Source organism: Protopterus annectens, chromosome 9.part0 (genome assembly GCF_019279795.1).
Source record: "Protopterus annectens isolate FY-2018-M chromosome 9.part0, PAN1.0, whole genome shotgun sequence".
Lineage (NCBI taxonomy): Eukaryota > Metazoa > Chordata > Ceratodontiformes > Protopteridae > Protopterus > Protopterus annectens.
The window spans coordinates 1,270,076,888-1,270,098,332 of NC_056743.1; the positions used below are offsets into that span (position 1 = coordinate 1,270,076,888).

At 41.9% G+C, this 21,445-nt stretch overlaps 1 protein-coding gene and 1 non-coding gene across 2 annotated transcripts in view; both read left to right on the top strand.

The window, feature by feature from the left end:
* Positions 1-21,445, top strand: part of KCNIP3 (potassium voltage-gated channel interacting protein 3) — a 1,359,129-nt gene that overhangs the window by 1,218,331 nt on the left and 119,353 nt on the right. The gene's annotated exons all lie outside the window — the stretch shown is intronic.
* Positions 8,239-8,310, top strand: TRNAP-UGG. The gene has a single exon. It is a non-coding gene; the product is annotated as a tRNA-Pro (tRNA).

Below are 21,445 nucleotides of genomic sequence, written 5' to 3' on the forward strand. Positions count from 1 at the left end.
CTTTGTGGTCTTCCATTATAGAGATGGGTGAGAGGGGGGTAAGATTAACACTGATCCTATCTGCCAGGGTGTTGGCAATATCAGTTGGGTCTGTATATTTAGTACGAAAAACAAAGACAGACCAGCAAGAGCAGAAAAGGATGTAACAAATAAATCAATCCTTTTATTGACAGACCGGTTTCGGCATAACCTGCCTTCTTCAGTGTAGGACAAACATAAATGCCCTGTGGACATGTGTTATAAATACAAGTTGTAAGCCAATAGGCAAACAGACATCATGAATATGCATGGGATAATAAAAAAATAAGAAATGAAATACAACCAAAGTTTGCTGAATTTGATCAAAACACCACTCAACTGACATTATTAAAAGAGCAGGATGATGCCCAAAATTTCTTCATACAACCAAGTAAAGCATGTGGACCATCCTAAAATCAAATGTTTCCATACATATGATACAGCAAAAATAACACAAAGTGCTGAAAAAGATGTTACATGGTGTTGGTGAAAGAAAAAACACCAAAGTTCAACTACTAGCAATAGTGAACATTAGTACTCCATATAAAAATATGCAAGGAACTAATAACATATTCATTATAAGAATTCAACAATCTCAAAACAGTAATTCCTCATATGAGTTCCAAATAATGAATGGTGAAAAAACAAAATTTAGTACAGTATCAATGATAGTAAACCTATTCCAAACTGTCATGTCCAAACATATTGAACATGAAACTAGTGTGAAACACAGAATGAATACAAAGGCCATTTATCAAGACTGATAGACCACTAGTAATAATCAGGGAGCTGTAAATATAATATTCATGAGTAATTAAACTAATAAACACAATATAAGGGACCAACTACAGATGATCATTCAGTCCAGGAGAAAAAAGGCCCCCTAGAGTGATAATCCAATATCTCTCTTTATGATCCAAGAGACCATGCCATCCCTGCTTGTGATTGCGATCCCCTGTGATACGATCAATAACCATGAAATAGAATTTGGCCTGCGGATGTTTATGGGTATGTTGGTACAGAGCACTAGTAGATTTATGATTCTTCATGTCACTGCGATGTTCATTCATTCTGGATCTCAGGGGCCTAGAAGTCTGGCCCACACAGAACGCACCGCAGTAACATGTGGCCAGGTACACAACCCAATCACTACCACAGTTGCCAAATACTTTAATGTTATATATTTGGCTAGTATTGCGACTTGTAAACTCCTTAGATTTGTTCATGAAAGAACATGATCCACAGTGACCACAAGGAAATGAGCCAAACAACTCTTCACCATATAGTGTAAATTGTTTATGGGTAATCCCCCCACTACCTATATGTTTGAAATGTGATAAGTATGAACCCAATGTTTTGCCTCGTTTATAAGCGAAGCGACATTGTTGTCCCAAAAGTGACCTCAAATGATCATTTGCAAGCAAAATATTCCAATGTTTATTGATGGTGTTCCTTATCATATTGATATTTCTACCATAGGTAGTGACAAAACGTATAGGGGTTCCCAATGTAGTTTTCTTATCCATTTTATATTCCAATAACTTGTCCCGGTTCATTCGATTAACCCTGCATTTAGCTAGGTTAATGTCTTTGTGGTCATAACCCCTGCTCACAAATCTGTTAGATAAATCCATACTAGCTGATTCAAATTCTATATCCTTAGAGCTAAGGCGCTTAATACGCATGAATTGTGACACCGGAATACTCCTGATCGTGTGGCGTGGGTGCATGCTGGAAGCATGTAACAATGTATTATATTGAGGGTACTTACGGAAAACCTTACTGGATAATGTGAGGTCTTGATTTTTGGAGACAGTAACGTCCAAAAAATTGATCGTATTTTGATCATATGTTAATGAAAATTCCAGTCCCCATATGTTACTATTCAGATATTCAACAAATTCCCATAATTAATCCAAATCTGCACGCCACACTAACCAGCAGTCATCCAGGTAGCGTCGCCAGATGTCCATTTCAACCTGATAGATGTTATGTGAATTATCATAAATCATGTACTCCTCAAAATAAGCCATGAAAAGGTCAGCATAAATGGGAGCGAAAGACGCTCCCATAGCTGTTCCTTGCAATTGCCAATAGCACTGGCCTTGGAAATAAAACACATTTTTATTGAGTACATGTTCAGACAGACAAATGAGCAGGCTATTGAAACCGGGTGAATAAAAATTTGCCCTATTCAGCCAATATTGAAGAGATTGTAAGCCTGCCCAATGTGGAATACTGGTGTATAGGGCTTTCACATCTAAGGTACACATATACCATTCAGGTTCTAACTGAGTATCCTGAATGATCTGTAAGAATTGGGTTGTGTCCTGCAGCCTAGCTCTGACCAAATTCAACAAGGGTTTGAGGTATTGCGTTAGGAAAGCCGATAAAGGTTCCGTGAGCGATCCTATTCCCGAGACAATAGGTCTCCCAGGAGGTTTATTAAGTGATTTGTGAATCTTAGGCAAAAGATATAAAATCTGTTTACGTGGTTCTGAAACAGTCAAAGATGATAAACATTTTTTGTTGATAATCCCCTCCTCTAAAGCTAGCTTAAAAAAGGAATCAATTTCCTCTTTGAAATGAGATGTGGGGTCTATGGACATATGCATATAACAAGTTTTATCTGACAGTTGTGACAGCCCCTCCTGTATGTAATCATCTGTATTGAGGACCACAACAGCACCTCCCTTATCAGATGAAAGTACTGTTATTTCCTTATTTTTGCGTAGTTGATCCAAAGCCAACCTATCATCAATGGTGAGGTTATTTTGTAACATAATATGACCATAATTCTCAAAGTGCAGGTCCCTCAATATAGAATCCATAAAAATGGAAACATGTTTATTCATAGGTGGTTGAAACAACGATCTGCCAAACCTGAACTCATCTGATGCCCGTGAACAATCATCACCAAAAAACAATTTAAGATTGAGATTACAACAAAAGGCCTGCAAATCCTGAATAATATGGTATTCTTGAGAAAAAAAGGCCGGTATATAATTAAGTCCCTTATTCAGTAAGGCTATTTGTCCTTCAGATAATGTGGTTCTGGAAAGATTCAATACATTCTGATGTGTTATCTGGGTTGAAACTAGCTCAGAAAGTTGTTCAATAGACCCTGGAAGGAGACATTCGGAGGGTCTTTTCCTGTGTTTCCTGCCCCCCGATGCCTTGTGCTCCTTCTAAAGGGATGTTTCTATTACTTTTCTTTCTGTTAGGAGAACCCTACACTGAAGAAGGCAGGTTATGCCGAAACCGGTCTGTCAGTAAAAGGATTGATTTATTTGTTACATCCTTTTCTGCTCTTGCTGGTCTGTCTTTGTTTTTCGTGCATATGGTTTGGACCGTGCATCCCCCGTGCATAGAATTTTGTTTGGTTTGGTCTGGTTCATCTGTGCTGTGGGACCGAGCAGTGGATGTGCATCTCCCTTTGTGAAGGTGGAAAATTAATCTTTGTTTAATATTTGGTATCCATGGAGTATTTTTGATACTCTGGTTACTTGTTTTTGGGCAACTTTTATGTTCCTGATCCTGGAAATGGAATACTAAGACTGTCACTTAAAAGACCATCCAGATTTATACTACCAAGTGGGCCGTCTATTTTTGGGTTTGGCGCCAAACTCTTGGATCCTCATATGTAAGCTATTTTTTGACTCGTTCAAACTTACGGACCAACTACTATATTGTGAATTTTGGATGCGAGTTAGCTCGAAGTTATCAGCCAGACCATGGTATGTGTACAATGATTAAGAAGGCTTTGGACTTGTGAGGTTGCGTTGGTGAGCCTCTGCACTGTCGTATACTTTTTAAGTCCTTTTTTTGGTTGGCGGATGATTTGCTGAGTTTGGTCGTATCACGACTGTGTTCTTTTTGGGAATCTTGATTATATTGAACAATTCATGCTTTTTTTGACTAACTTTTGGGCTGAAAATAAGTTTGGAACATTTGTATGTGAACCTGTACTCACGGCGATTCTAACTGGATGAGTTCACGTTATGGAACAATTTGGGGGCCGTTTGGTGAATGTGTGTTTAACCATGGAGTGTTCGTGACTATTTTCAATCGAAGTGGTCTATCCCATTCGGAGTGATTTTGATATAACTCAACTAATATCTTCAGAGTTGATGCTCGATTATGTGCCAAGTGAATACATTTTCAGAACTTATGCTATGTTCATCGTGGATTTGAGTTCTGATTTCAGCACTCATCAGGAATTTGTCATTAGTATGAACTAGACGCCATTTTTTATTGGCAATTGTCCGGGACATAACTAAACATTTTTCTGTTTTTTGTTAATGTAGTATGTATTAACTACCAGTGGATGTCAGTTGGTAGGTGGATATTTTTGCCTAACCAACTTTGGGATAGGCCACGGATTCACTGTTATTAGATGCACTTCATGTGTGAATAATGTGGTACAGTATATTTGTTTCACACTTATTTAAGGTCATTTTTGTGGATTGTTGACGAGCTTACGTTCTATTCAGGGAGTTTCATACTTTATCAATATAGGGACAACTAAATTTATATTATTGCATATGACTAGTTACATACATATATGAACAGATTTATGTTCATTTGTTTGGGGTTTGATGTCGCAGGATTTTGAATTTCTCAGGGTTTAAGTAACGGCCCAGTGTTTCCACTGTGCTTTTGGAGTATGGATTGCTGAATCATATCATAGTATTAAGGGCAATATAGACATTTTTTTGGTTGTTTTCTTGTCTGGGATTTGTAGAAGGGGAATTAACCCACGGAGTGGATTTATATACATGGTTCTGACGAAAGTATTGTAATAGGGAGTGATTGGTGGTCTTTGGACACATATATATTATGACTATCATACTGTTTACTTATTGGTAACAGAAGTTTTGATATTCATTTTCTGGGAAAGTGTGTTTCTTTACATGATATTATACAAAGATATGGAATGGTTGTTTGATTTCTAACAACTCCAACTGTTAAAGATAAAAACACAGCTGGGTGGAAATTATACTGTCATTCTTTGAATGGTACATTTTTGGTCCCTTAACTAATCCTTTTATGCTGATTGATGGAATTTTACACAACTCTTTGAGTTAGTGTTTACTACAGCATGTGTCTATGTATATTATACATATAGTGGTTGAAATTGTTTTACCTTTACACTAGGACATTTATGGTCAATATCCCATTTTTTATAAAATGTTTATTAGACTATCACATTGGTCAAGATTTGATAATAGTTTCTGATACATGGTCAGAAGAGATTGATTGACACTAATATATTTTTTGTCATTATTGATTCACATCCACTGCTTGGTCCCACAGAATAAATGGATTAATTATCCATTCATGATTATCTATTGTGTGGTGAATTGCTTTTCTTTTGAGTGGATCAATATTTATTGGGACATAATACTAGTTTTTTGTCATTTCCACACTAATTATTGAGATATACATTGTTTTTGTCAACCAAGCGTATATTCTTTATATCTATTTGGATCAGTTTTTCTATTTGGTTCAATTGGTGGAGTGTTTCCTGTCCGGCCATATAGTTCTTGTGCCCCTAATTGGAATTATAGGTACAATTTCAGAAACATTTTCATTTTTGATCAACCCATCACTTTTTGGTACGCCTGGGTTCAGTTGATCTTTTTATCATTAGTATCTGATATATTTTTTTGTCCCTTGTAAGTGTGAGTTTTTTCCACCTTTATTCACAGCATGGACCTCAATAGTATTTTATCCGGATTATGTGCTGATAGGCAGGATATAGGTGTTTTTGGGATCGACACCCCACCAAGCAATGATCCGGATACCATTGCACAACCACTGACGGTGGATTGTGATATGTTTTTTCATTCTCTTACCAAGGCATTTAAAACACTTAGATCCAATATTTGGCACCTAAAATTATTTTGAGCATATTCAACTCAGAAAATGGCCCCTAGGGGTCTCCGAATACGTCTCCAACCCCTAGTGGGGAGACCGGATGATAAGCTGAATCAAGATTGGAAGGAAGCATTACAGATGGGGTCCATGTCATTTGTGAATGTATTATTACAATTTTATGAAAGGACTGTTGATACTAACATACAAGAAATTAAGACATTATGTTCAGATGTTAGCAAATTTGAATCTTCCCCAAAATATCAAGATAATATGAAAAAACTTTCACAAGATTTAACTGAACATGAGAAGATTATCAAGGAACGTAAAATTAAAAAATTTCACAGGGACTATTCGGATTATCAACGGGGCAGACCATTTGAACTCAGTCGGTCTGTCAGATTTGTTGATACCAACCCTACAAGATCAGGGCCCAGTCGTACCAAAAAGAGACCTCGATCTATTTTGAAAAATAGAGATAGCTCCTTTAATAGTACTTCAGGGGATGATTCCTCTCTCACGGATAGTGAGGGGACTTCTGATAAGGGTTCTCCTAACAGAAAGAAAAGTAATAGAAACATCCCTTTAGAAGGGGCACAAGGCATCGGGGGGCAGGAAACACAGGAAAAGACCCTCCAAATGTCTCTTTCCAGGGTCTATTGAACAACTTTCTGAGCTAGTTTCAACCCAGATAACACATCAGAATGTATTGAATCTTTCCAGAACCACATTATCTGAAGGACAAATAGCCTTACTGAATAAGGGACTTAATTATATACCAGCCTTTTTTTCTCAAGAATACCATATTATTCAGGATTTGCAGGCCTTTTGTCGTAATCTCAATCTTAAATTGTTTTTTGGTGATGATTGTTCACGGGCATCAGATGAGTTCAGGTTTGGCAGATCGTTGTTTCAACCACCTATGAATAAACATGTTTCCATTTTTATGGATTCTATATTGAGGGACCTGCACTTTGAGAATTATGGTCATATTATGTTACAAAATAACCTCACCATTGATGATAGGTTGGCTTTGGATCAACTACGCAAAAATAAGGAAATAACAGTACTTTCAGCTGATAAGGGAGGTGCTGTTGTGGTCCTCAATACAGATGATTACATACAGGAGGGGCTGTCACAACTGTCAGATAAAACTTGTTATATGCATATGTCCATAGACCCCACATCTCATTTCAAAAAGGAAATTGATTCCTTTCTTAAGCTAGCTTTAGAGGAGGGGATTATCAACAAAAAATGTTTATCATCTTTGACTGTTTCAGAACCACATAAACAGATTTTATATCTTTTGCCTAAGATTCACAAATCACTTAATAAACCTCCTGGGAGACCTATTGTCTCGGGAATAGGATTGCTCACGGAACCTTTATCGGCTTTCCTAACGCAATACCTCAAACCCTTGTTGAATTTGGTCAGAGCTAGGCTGCAGGACACAACCCAATTCTTACAGATCATTCAGGATACTCAGTTAGAACCTGAATGGTATATGTGTACCTTAGATGTGAAAGCCCTATACACCAGTATTCCACATTGGGCAGGCTTACAATCTCTTCAATATTGGCTGAATAGGGCAAATTTGTATTCACCCGGTTTCAATACCCTGCTCATTTGTCTGTCTGAACATGTACTCAATAAAAATGTGTTTTATTTCCAAGGCCAGTGCTATTGGCAATTGCAAGGGACAGCTATGGGAGCGTCTTTCGCTCCCATTTATGCTGACCTTTTCATGGCTTATTTTGAGGAGTACATGATTTATGATAATTCACATAACATCTATCAGGTTGAAATGGACATCTGGCGACGCTACCTGGATGACTGCTGGTTAGTGTGGCGTGCGGATTTGGATTACGTACGGGAATTTGTTGAATATCTGAATAGTAACATATGGGGACTGGAATTTTCATTAACATATGATCAAAATACGATCAATTTTTTGGACGTTACTGTCTCCAAAAATCAAGACCTCACATTATCCAGTAAGGTTTTCCGTAAGTACCCTCAATATAATACATTGTTACATGCTTCCAGCATGCACCCACGCCACACGATCAGGAGTATTCCGGTGTCACAATTCATGCGTATTGAGCGCCTTAGCTCTAAGGATGCAGAATTTGAATCAGCTAGTATGGATTTATCTAACAGATTTGTGAGCAGGGGTTATGACCACAAAGACATTAACCTAGCTAAATGCAGGGTTAATCGAATGAACCGGGACAAGTTATTGGAATATAAAATGGATAAGAAAACTACATTGGGAACCCCTATACGTTTTGTCACTACCTATGGTAGAAATATCAATATGATAAGGAACACCATCAATAGGGTGGCTTGTTGGTCTAGGGGTATGATTCTCGCTTTGGGTGCGAGATGTCCCAGGTTCAAATCCTGGACAAGCCCTGAGCTTTAAGGAGGAAGCTACTACAAGATAGAGCAAAATCCTTAAAAGGTAAGACACCGCTGATCACTATAAGTAAAAAGCTAAGAGCTCTCATAAAATCATCCAAAGCTAATTTTGAGAAAAAAATAGCTAAGGACTCTAAAGACAACCATAAGGCATTCTTTAGCTATGTCAGAAACTTAGGAGGAAACTCCCAGATATGCTCAGAATTAGTTCAAAATGATGTGAAGATTACTGATCCTATAGACATTGCCAACATACTGGCTGACAGGTTCAGTGCAAACTTCTCCCCACCCTCCCCGCCTAAAGAAGAGATATCTATACCAAATGATTGTAGCCCCCCAAACATCTCTAACGCTCAGGTGAGAACTGCTCTCTCCAAGGCAAAGAACACCGCATCCATGGGACCTGATGGTGTCCCCGGCTGTGTGCTCCATGAACTCAACGAGGAATTAAACCCACAGTTAGGACAGCTGTTTAATCTTAGTCTCACCTCCGGATACGCACCCAGGAGTGGCGCACAGCGACTGTGGTCCCACTCCACAAAGGCAGTGCCTCCACCGACCCTGGAAATTACCGTCCCATTAGCTTGACAAGCCTGATCTGCAAAGCCATGGAAAGGATCATAATGGATCTCATAAATAAAGACATAGGGAATTTGCAGACTTTGGATCCAACCCAGTTTGGCTTTGTCAAAGGCAGATCATGCCTTTTAAACTTGGTTGACTTTTTCGAAACAGTCACCAAGGCCATTGATGAGGGAAAGGCAGTCCATACAGCCTACCTAGACCTGGCGAAGGCTTTCGATACAATAACCCACTCGGGTATCATTGAAAAACTCATCAACTTAAATGTAAACCCATACATTACAAGATGGGTTGCAAACTGGCTGAGTGACAGAACCCACAGGGTCAGAGTTGCTGGCGCCATGTCAGACTCTAAGCCTGTCACAAGTGGTGTCCCACAGGGCTCAGTCCTGGGCCCACTCTTGTTTGGCATCTACTTTACTGAAGTACAAGCAAACACAGGAGGGTTATGGCTGACAAAGTTCGCAGATGACTGCAAACTGGGCACCGTAGTTGAGAACACATCCGACACAGATATCCTTCAGAAGGGTCTCACAGAAACGGATAACTGGTGCCAGAGCCATGGCCTCAAGTTAAATGCCAAGAAATGCATAGTCATACCCTTCGGGAAAAATAAGGTTACCCTAGCTACCATATAGGTGGCAATCCCTGAACACAGAAGAAGTTATTAGGGACCTGGGAACCCAGGTTGACAGTAGCCTTTCATTCGACACTCATATTGCTAAAGTAGTTAGGAAGACCTTCTACATTGCCCACCTTATCATGAAGGGATTCACATCTAGATCAAGGGAAGTCATAGTCTCCCTATACTCATCACTCATCAGACCAATGATCGAGTACAATGCCCCATTCGAATGTATCTGACCCGACACTTGCAGCAGCTGGAGAGGCCACAAAAGTTCCTCACCAAAAGGATAAAGGGTCTCAAAAATCTGTCTTATGCTGCACGACTGAAAGAACTCCAGTTATATTCAGTTGCGTACCGCTTGCTCAGAGGTGACCTATGCCTGACATACAAGTCCATGTCAAACCCAGATTTGATGAATATGCTTCATCTCAAAAAATCTAGATCCCTCAGAGCCACAAGGGCGGGTGACTTAAACCTCGACACGGTTATTAATAGGACGTGCTGGAGGGATAGATTCATCACCCAAAGACTCCCTATGCTGTGGAACAAAATCCCGGTTTATGTGAGGCAGAGCACCTCGCTGGCCTTGTTCAAGAGGAATCTTGACCAATGGATGGGAGATCGCAGATACACCCCAGGGGTTACCTCAATGTCACTGCTCGACAGAGGCACAGCTAAATAATGGGCATAGTTTCTCCAAACTAAGGGGTGGCGTAAGCCACAAAACTATGGGCTAGGCTTATAAATGCCCTCGGGCAGATAGCCTAGTATGAACCTATGAACCTATGAATAAACATTGGAATATTTTGCTTGCAAATGATCATTTGAGGTCACTTTTGGGACAACAATGTCGCTTCGCTTATAAACGAGGCAAAACATTGGGTTCATACTTATCACATTTCAAACATATAGGTAGTGGGGGGATTACCCATAAACAATTTACACTATATGGTGAAGAGTTGTTTGGCTCATTTCCTTGTGGTCACTGTGGATCATGTTCTTTCATGAACAAATCTAAGGAGTTTACAAGTCGCAATACTAGCCAAATATATAACATTAAAGTATTTGGCAACTGTGGTAGTGATTGGGTTGTGTATCTGGCCACATGTTACTGCGGTGCGTTCTATGTGGGCCAGACTTCTAGGCCCCTGAGATCCTGAATGAATGAACATCGCAGTGACATGAAGAATCATAAATCTACTAGTGCTCTGTACCAACATACCCTTAAACATCCGCAGGCCAAATTCTATTTCGTGGTTATTGATCGTATCACAGGGGATCGCAGTCACAAGCAGGGATGGCATGGTCTCTTGGATCATAAAGAGAGATATTGGATTATCACTCTAGGGGGCCTTTTTTCTCCAGGACTGAATGATCATCTGTAGTTGGTCCCTTATATTGTGTTTATTAGTTTAATTACTCATGAATATTATATTTACAGCTCCCTGATTATTACTAGTGGTCTATCAGTCTTGATAAATGGCCTTTGTATTCATTCTGTGTTTCACACTAGTTTCATGTTCAATATGTTTGGACATGACAGTTTGGAATAGGTTTACTATCATTGATACTGTACTAAATTCTGTTTTTTCACCATTCATTATTTGGAACTCATATGAGGAATTACTGTTTTGAGATTGTTGAATTCTTATAATGAATATGTTATTAGTTCCTTGCATATTTTTATATGGAGTACTAATGTTCACTATTGCTAGTAGTTGAACTTTGGTGTTTTTTCTTTCACCAACACCATGTAACATCTTTTTCAGCACTTTGTGCTATTTTTGCTTTATCATATGTATGGAAACATTTGATTTTAGGATGGTCCACATGCTTTACTTGGTTGTATGAAGAAATTTTGGGCATCATCCTGCTCTTTTAATAATGTCAGTTGAGTGGGGTTTTGATCAAATTCAGCAAACTTTGGTTGTATTTCATTTCTTATTTTTTTATTATCCTATGCATATTCATGATGTCTGTTTGCCTATTGGCTTACAACTTGTATTTATAACACATGTCCACAGGGCATTTATGTTTGTCTTACACTGAAGAAGGCAGGTTATGCCGAAACCGGTCTGTCAATAAAAGGATTGATTTATTTGTTACATCCTTTTCTGCTCTTGCTGGTCTGTCTTTGTTTTTTGTGCATATGGTTTGGACCGTGCATCCCCCGTGCATAGAATTTTGTTTGGTTTGGTCTGTATATTTAGTGCCATTGAGCTGTAACTCAGAGCAGATCTGAGTGATGTTCATCATGTTTCACTGTTGCAGTCATTACTCTTGGGTTATCCTGCTGGCAGGCTACCCGCAGTCAGCCTGAATTCCAAAGTCCTGGTCCAGCGTCGGTTGCTGTCGCCTCTTCCCTGACGTCAGTGTGCCAGGGGTATAAAAGATGCAGCCGACGCCATTTTCTTCAGTCTTTCTTGCTGTGCGGTGCCTGAAGCAAAAGGAGTTCGCAAGTGCCGGTCGGCCGACTCCTGAGATTTTCAAATCCGAATTTCAGAACCAAAGTCTTCATTAAAGCTAAGTACCCCATTGGGGAAACTTTTTCTTGCTCCAGACCGATGTCAGAAAAAGTTAACAATTGTATTTCTTGTGGGAAGCAAATACCTCATAAGGATTTTCACTCTTACTGTATTCCTTGCCTAGGCTCCGACCACAACGTTGCTAGCTGTCGGTTTTGTTCTAGGTTTAACCAACGCACTATTAAGCGTCGGTTCGATTTTGCATTTCATTATTTTGGCCGAAGGTTTAATTATATAATGCCGTCGGAGCAGCCGACGACCGGAGTTTACAAAAAACACAAGGAGAAGGAAAAGGATAGACATCCGAGGTCCAAAACTGACGACGAGGCCTCCACTAGGCCAGTCGCCGGTTCGCCGGTTCTCAGTGAGGCACTTTCACAGCCCCTGGCACCTGCTACCTCAGAGCCACAGGCCACTTCCGACTCCCACATGGATCCGACTGGGCCTCTGGATACTCAAGGTATTGGACACTCGGAAATCATTCCCTCAGATGGGTCCGGAGCTGCTGAGTAGGCATCGGCTTCTGAGGGTGTCTTCAGACCTACACAGTTATATATTAAACCATCTTCAGTTTCAAAGACAAAGACTAAAGCACCTCTAAAGACAAAGAAACAAGTACAGCATTCTCCTACTCGGACCACAATGCCTAAAAAACACATGCTCAAAATGGCCAAAGACCTAATTACTTTGATCAGGGGTTCCCATCCCCCTCCTGATAACAGGCCTAGGCAAGAGACAGAATATGATTCCTCTGATCAGGTTTCTATTTCCTCTGATTCATCTTCTGAACAGGATTATTCTATTCCTCCTTATGAGGATTCTGATGCTGAAGAATCCATTCCTTCAGCCTCTCCTCCAGAGGATTATTCTTTTGGGGAAACACTGCATACCATGAGGGAGCATTTCCACTGGGAAAGCCAAGATTACTCAGAATCTAAGAAAAGGCTCAGAGACTTTCTGCTATTACCTCAGCACAGACCCCTTGCTATTCCACCTGTTCTAGACATTGTAGATGATGTATTTTCAGAGTCCGGCCTGTCCCCTGACTCTTTACCTCCTGCACCTGCTAAGCCTGACAGATACTACAGAGTCCCAGATTCTCTTAAATTCCTATATAAAAACCCCGCTGCTGACCCAGAAACTATATCTCAGGGTCCCAAGGGGGTTAAAGCTTCCATTGCAAAAAACCCTGTCCACTCTGATAGGGACTCTAGGGCACTGGACAGATGGGGGGAAAAAGTCTACACTTCTGCTACCTTCGCTGTAAGGGCTTTAAATTGTCAGTTTCATATGCTCAAATATCAGCAATACTTAATGTCACTGCTTAAACAGAAAATGTTGACAAATTCTGAAAGTTCAGAGAACAAGGAAATGCAGGATTTATTGCATGCAACTGAACAAGTGGGAAAACATACTTTGCAATGTGGTTATGATTCACTGGAGGCCTCTTGCAGGGCTGCTGTTACAGGTTCTGTTATTAGAAGGCATGCTTGGTTAAAGGAACAGAATCTACCTGATCATGTTAAAGCAAAATTATTAGATGCTCCACTACAGCATGATACTTTGTTTGGTGCTAAAGCAGAAGAGGTGTTGAAGAAAATGGAGGATAAAGCGAAATCCATGCAGATAGTTAAGGATTTTTTACAGGTACAGCCACCCAGATTTAGCAGGAATTGGCCTTCCAAAAATTGGTCCTTTCCAGTGTCAGACAGGCCACAAAGAGGCAGATACAGACGTCCCAGAGGCAGATCCCAGCCCCAAGGCTCATACAGGCCTAAACAATGGGTTGCTCCTACCTCCAAAAGCAGAGAAGACAAATCACAACCTTACAGGAAACAGTCCCAATGACTTTCCTCTGCCAGACCCAAGCACTTATCTTTTGGCAACCCACTTAGGAGGAAAACTAGCACTTTTTTCACCAAATTGGCAAATGATTACCCAAGACAAATGGGTCTTGAACATAGTGTCCCAGGGCTACAGGTTCCACTTTCACAGCCTACCAAGGGCAAAAGGTATGCCAGACCTGCCACACAATCAATGGGCAGAGGCACAAAAGCAAATTACAGCCCTTGTGGACATGAGGGCCATTCAACAAGTACCACAACAAGAGCAGGGGCAAGGATTTTACTCAAGACTTTTCCTGGTGCCCAGAAAGGACAAAACCTGGAGACCAATACTGGACCTGTCTATACTAAACACATTTCTGGAGGTCCCAAAATTCAAGACGTTGACTCTACAGCAGCTACTGCCCATACTGGACAAGAAGGCTTGTCTCGTAACTTTGGACCTAAAAGAGGCATACCTGCATGTTCCAATCAGACAATCTTGCAGAAGATACCTCAGATTCATAGCTGGCTCAATGCACTGCCAATTCTCTGCACTGACCTTTGGCTTATCTACTGCGCCCAGGGTCTTCACAAAATGCCTGGCACCAGTAATTGCGTTTTGCAGACAAAGAGGAATTCAAATATATCCCTACTTGGATGACAGCCTTATTCAAGCAGAGAACAAAGACATTCTTCTAAAGCATCTGGCATTTGTAAAAAGATTACTAATTTGCCTAGGGTACACAGTAAACGAAAATAAATCAAAACTAGTACCCTCTCAAGAGATAATATTCCTGGGTGCAAGCTTAAATACAACTGCCCAGATGGCTTATCTCACACCAGACAAACAAAGGCAACTGACTTTTTACTTCAAAAAGTTGGCAACAAAGACCTAGTTATCTACAAGGAAAATCCTGCAGGTCTTGGGCTTCATGGCATCCTGCATTCTGCTAATTCCATATGCCAGACTGCATATGAGTAAACTACAATGGTATCTAAAAAGTCTTTGGACTCAGCATTGCCACAGCCTGGAGACAGTTTGTTTGTGTCTTTCAGCTTTTTCCGGTTAGGGGTCACCACAGTGGAACTCCGGTCTGCTAATGATTGGCAGTAGATTTTTACGTACTTGCTTGCCAGGCCTAACGCACAACCTTCAATGAAGGAACGCCCATTCACGCATGTCGCTACACAGAAGACGCTCTAACTGAGAATTGAACGGGCAACGTCTAACTGTGAGGCGACAACGCTACCACAGCACCACCACCGCAGTACACAGCCTGGAGACAATAATTACCCTTATTCCCTGCCTGCAACAGGAGTTTTAATGGTGGGCACAGGCCTGTCACCACAACAAGGGTCTGCCATTCACTTTACCCACAGCCAGACAGACATTAACAACGGATGCATCAGATTATGCCTGGGGGGCCCATATGGCAGGAAAATGTATTCAGGGCACTTGGCCTGCAAGCCAGATGCATCTTCATATCAATCAAAAAGAGATGCTAGCTGTTCATAATGCCCTGACAGCTTTCAAGGACCTACTTCATCCAGGACAGCTACTGAAAAAGACGGACAATACTATGGTCATGTGGTACATAAACAAGCAGGGAGGCACACATTCCTACCCCCTCTGCAGACAAGCAATGACCTTGTGGGACACAGCATTGACTTATCAACTTCACTTGCAAGCACGATTCTTGCCAGGAAAAACAAATACTCTGGCAGACGAACTAAGCAGAAACCTCATGGATCCCCACGAATGGAAACTGGATCCACAAGTCTTCAGCATGATAACAAGGAAATGGGGATGCCCAGACATAGATCTATTTGCCTCCTCTCACAATTGCCAATTACAGAGATTTTGCACAAGGATTTATCACAAACAAGCATGGAAAGTGGACACCCTATCCTTCAGCTTGAAAAACTTAACAGTATATGCCTTTCCTCCACTACCTCTCCTTCCCAAGGTACTCCTAAAGGTCAGACAAGAGAAGCAAAAAATGATACTGATTGCACCAGAATGGCCATGCCAGCACTGGTACCCAGTCCTAAAGAGCTTGTCTCAAGGTCCAGCATGGATACTGCCTCAAACTTCCAACTTGTTGACCCAACAAAACAATCAGATCCTGCACAGTCAACTCAGGGCCTTAAATCTGGCAGCTTGGCGGATAATGTAGCCATTCAGAACACTCCTCTTTCAAAAGCTGTTATGGATGTTATCTTGGAGGCCAGGAGGCCCAGCACCAGAAAATCTTATGCAGAAAAATGGAAGAGATTCTTTGTCTGGAACCAGGAACAAGGCATTGACATGTATGTACCAAATATTCCTCAGATTTTACAATACCTAACTGAGATGCTGGACAAAGGCCTTTCTTTTTCATCGATTAAGATTCATGCCTCTGCCATTTCAGCCCATTACAATATGGAACCACCTATCTTTTCTCATCCTTTAATAAGGCATTACCTCAGAGGGGCCAAAAACATCAGGCCTCCAAAGAGAGCACCAATTCCAACATGGGACCTCAATTATGTCTTGGAAAAACTCACACTGCCTCCCTTTGAGCCAGCTTCAACAGCTGATATAAAATTCTTACCCTGGAAAACAGCTCTGCGCCTAGCAATAACATCTGCAAGACGAGTAACGGAGTTACAAGCACTCATGGCTGTGGAACCTTTTATCATTTTTCATCCAGACAGGGTTTCTCTGAGGAAAAAACCAACATTTATGCCTAAGGTGGTGTCCAGTGTGGCCCTCAACCAAACCATTCACTTGCCTACCTTTTATCCAAACCCACAGAAGAAGGGTGAGAAAATTCTGCATTCTTTGGACATACACAGGCAGCTACGCTTCTACTTGGACAGAACTAAAGCTTTCAGAAAGACTGAGCAACTTTTAGTGTAATATGCTGCAGGATCACAAGGAAAGGCTATCTCAAAACAGTTTATTTCTAAATGGATAGGTCATTGCATCCGTTTCTGCTATTCTCAGCATGGCAAATCAGTGCCTAAGGGCATTAGGCCTCATTCTACCAGAGCAGCAGCCTTCCTCAGAGGAGTACCAACCAAAGACATCTTAGAGGCTGCAACTTGGAGTTCAGTGCACACTTTTACAAAGCACTACCACTTACCTCTTTACTCTAAATCCAGAGCAGGCTTTGCCACTGCAGTGCTGCAGGGCCTCATAGCCTCTCCTAATCCTATTTAGCTCAGCCACCTATTCTCAGCTTTGGGATAAAACCCAAGAGTAATGACTGCAACAGTGAAACATGATGAACATAGTACAGTTGTGTACTTACCATAAATGTAGATGTTCAAGTGTATTCACTGTTGCAGTCCAGGTTACCCTCCCTCCGTCCACTTTTCCTTTACTGGGGTTTATCTGTACTTCTCTATTCTATACAACCTATGTGGTGTATTTGCTTGTAGATGAAGGAAATATTTCTTCACTGCATGTATGTTTATTGGCATACTGTATTTAGCCTACCCTTTTGGGGGCACCTGACATCTGGGGCAAGAAAAACTGAAGAAAATGGCGTCGGCTGCATCTTTTATACCCCTGGCGCACTGATGTCAGGGAAGAGGCAACAGCAACTGACGCCGGACCAGGACTTTGGAATTCAGGCCGACTGCGGGTAGCCTGCCAGCAGGATAACCAAAGAGTAAGGACTGCAACAGTGAATACACTCAAACATCTACATTTATGGTAGGTACACAACTGTACTTTACCATGACATGGACCTCTCTGTTGGGCAGAGATCTCCTGAGTAGACAGTATGCAACAGAGTACAGATTGAGTTAAATTCAGTCTTGTTGCATGGGGCAACTGTTTGAGGCCAGTCATCCTCCTGTTGAGGTACTTCATTGGTCTTTCCAGCTGTTGAAGGTGCCTAGTCAGATTCGTCGCAGGTGTGTTGTGGTACTCTCTGACGGGTCTGATGACAGATGAGTAGAGGGAACCTCCTTTGACCTACATGCAAAGACCTCGGCAGTTTGTGGGAACACATAGCATGATTTTCTGACCACTTTGTGAATGTGTTTCTGGAAGTACAGATGACTATCCACATTTGTCCATAGATCCCGTATTATCACCTCCATATTTAGGGTGTTGGCACCTATGTGGTATTTGTATGACTGTAGCTTGAGGACATACTTTTGACACCACATCTGTCTGACTGAAACCCTTTTTAAGGATGTCTCTGTTGTCCCAAACATCGATTATGACAACATTTTGGCAGTCATAGGTTCATAGGTTCATAGGTTCATACTAGGCTATCTGCCCGAGGGCATTTACAAGCCTAGCCCATAGTTTTGTGGCTTACGCCACCCCTTTAGTATGGGGAACTATACCCATTATTTTGCTGTGCCTCTGTTGAGCAGTGACACTGAGGTAATCCCTGGGGTATATCTGCGATCTCCCATCCATTGGTCAAGATTTCTCTTGAACAAGGCCAGCGAGGTGCTCTGCCTCACATATACCGGGATTTTATTCCACAGCATAGGGAGTCTTTGGGTGATGAATCTATCCCTCCAGCACGTCCTATTAATAGCCGTGTCGAGGTTTAAGTCTCCGCCCTTGTGGCTCTGACGGATCTAGATTTTTTGAGGTGAAGCATATTCATCAAATCTGGGTTTGACATGGCCTTGTATGTTAGGCAAAGGTCACCTCTGAGCAAGCGGTGGCGACTGAATAGAGCTGGAGTTCTTTCAGTCGGGCAGCATAGGACAGATGTTTGAGACCCTTTATCCTTTTGGTGAGGAACTTTTGTGGCCTCTCCAGCTGCTGCAAGTGTCGGGTCAGATACATTCCGAATGGGGCATTATACTCAATCATTGGTCTGATGAGTGATGAGTATAGGGAGACTATGACCTCCCTTGATCTAGATGAGAATCCCTTCATGATAAGGTGGGCAATGTAGAAGGTCTTCCTAACTACTTTAGCTACATGGGTGTCGAATGACAGACTACTATCAACCTGGGTCCCCAGGTCCCTGATAACTTCTTCTGTACTCAGTGGATTGCCACCTATTTGGTAGCTAGGGGTAACCTTGTTTTTCCCGAAGGGTATGACTATGCATTTTTGGCATTTAACTTTAGGCCATGGCTCTGGAACCAGTTATCCGTTTCTGTGAGACCCTACTGAAGGATATCTGTATCAGATGTGTTTTCTTCTATGGCCCAGTTTGCAGTCATCTGCAAACTTTGTCAGCCATAACCCTCCTGTGTTTGCTTGTACTTGGAAAAGTAGATGCCAAACAAGAGTGGGCCCAGGACTGAGCCCTGTGGTACACCACTTGTGACAGGCTTTGAGTCTGACATGGCGCCAGCAACTCTGACCCTGTGGGTTCTGTCACTCAGCCAGTTTGCAACCCATCTTGTGATGTATGGGTTAACATTTAAGCTGATGAGTTTTTCAATGATACCCGAGTGGGGTATTGTATCAAAGGCCTTCGCCAGATCGAGGTAGGCTGTATGGACTGCCTTTCCTCATCAATGGCTTTGGTGACTGTTTCAAAAAGTCAACCAAGTTTAGAAGGCATGATCTGCCTTTGACAAAGCCAAACTGGGATGGATCCAAAGTCTGCAAATTCCCTATGTCTTTATTTATGAGGTCCATTATGATCCTCTCCATGGCTTTGCAGATAAGGCTTGTCAAGCTAATGGGCGGTAATTTCCAGGGTCGGTGGAGGCACCGCCTTTGTGAAGTGGGACCACAGTTGCAGTGCGCCACTCCTGGGTGCGTATCCAGAGGTAAGACTATGATTAAACAGCTGTCCTAGCTGTGGGTTTAATTCCTCGTTGAGTTCGTGGAGCACACAGCCGGGGACACCATCAGGTCCCATGGATGCTGTGTTTTTGCTTTGGAGAGAGCAGTTCTCACTTGGGCGTTGGAGATGTTTGGGGGCTGCAATCGCTTGGTATAGATATCTCTCCTTTTGGGGAGGGGAGAAGTTTGCACTGAACCTGTCAGCCAGTATGTTGGCAATGTCTGTAGGATCAGTAATCTTCACATCATTTTGAACTAGTTCTGAGCATATCTGGGAGTTTCCTCCCAGGTTTCTAACATAGCTAAAGAAGGCCTTATGATTGTCTTTTGAGTCTTTAGCTATTTTTCTCTCAAAATTTGCTTTGGACGATTTTATGAGAGCTCTTAGTTTTTTACTTATAGTGATCAAGGGTGTCTTACCTTTTAAGGATTTTGCTCTATCTTGTAGTAGCTTCCTCCTTTTGTTGTAGAGTTTGTTTATGGCTGGGGTCCACCAGAGTGGACGCTTGCTTTGGTACAAAGAGTCTTTGTTTTGCTTGGGATTGCCTTATCCATGCAGTCCTGCAGGTGCTGGTAGAAGGCATTTGTAAGTGATTCAGCGGCTTGGGTACTGTTTTCCGTCGGCTCGGGGGCCTCAAAGGAGACCACACTAGTCTTTAGAAGTGTGAAGTCGGCTTTCGAGAAGTTCTTTACTGTGGTCTTTTTATTTCAGGTGGGGTGGGATGAGGACCTCCAGCGAGATTAGTTTGTGATCTGATCTCACCAGTGAGGGGTATACTTCCGGTGTTGAACATTGTGCTCCCATGTTCGTGATGATGAGATCAAGTATGTTTTCTCCTCTTGTGGGGATGGTGACTAGTTGTTCCATGGCATTTGAGTTTATGAATTCCAGGAACTTTTGGGCTAGGGTGTTTGGGCTTGAGTAGTGTTCCCAGTCTATATTAGGGTAATTGAAGTCACCTAGTATGATGGTGTTTGGTGATACATTTATCCCTCTAGAGTTTTCAGGAAGGCCATGTGAGGTTCCTGAGTTTGTGAGGGTGGCCTGTAACATGCTACAATTTGCAGAGCAGTCTTGCCTATGGTTAATTGCACCTGGATGGTCTCCGATGCATCGTGCGTTGCCACCAGTCTTGAGGTGTGGGTGTCTTTGATGAATATGGATACCCCTCCTTTCTTGGTATTGTCCGGATTTTGGGACCGGAACGCATGATAAGAGGTAAAACCTGATAGTGCTGGGGTGCTCTCAGGAGCCTTGAACCAGGTTTCTGTCACTGCACAGACATCGATGTTCTCCATACTGAGAAGGGCCTCGAGTGCGTGCATTTTGAGATTTAGACTTCTGGCATTGAGCAGCATTACCCTTAGTTTTTTCCTTTTTTGTGTTCTAGGGTGGTAGGTTTAGAATTTGAGCCTTGCCTAAAAAAGGCACTATGGGGGTGGCAAGAGCCTTTGTCAATATCCAGAATTCCAGGGGTGACAGGTGCAAGCTGTCCCTTGGCAGCGTGGCTTGTCCAGCATGTCATCCCAGGCAGACAGACATTGGATCCCCTTTGAATGACACCAGAGTTTAAGCCAATTGTTAAAGCTGATCATCTTATCTCTGTATTGTGGCATCATTCTTGGTGAAGGTAGGATACTGCTCAAGGTCAGGGTCATACCTGCCTGGGCTACATAATCAGAGAGCTCCTCAATGTCTCTTTTCATGTAGTCCAAGGAGGTACGTCTCAGGTCGTTTACACCAGCGTGGACAATGACTGAGTCATATTTGTACCTGCTGTTGAGAGACCTGAGTGCTTGCGTT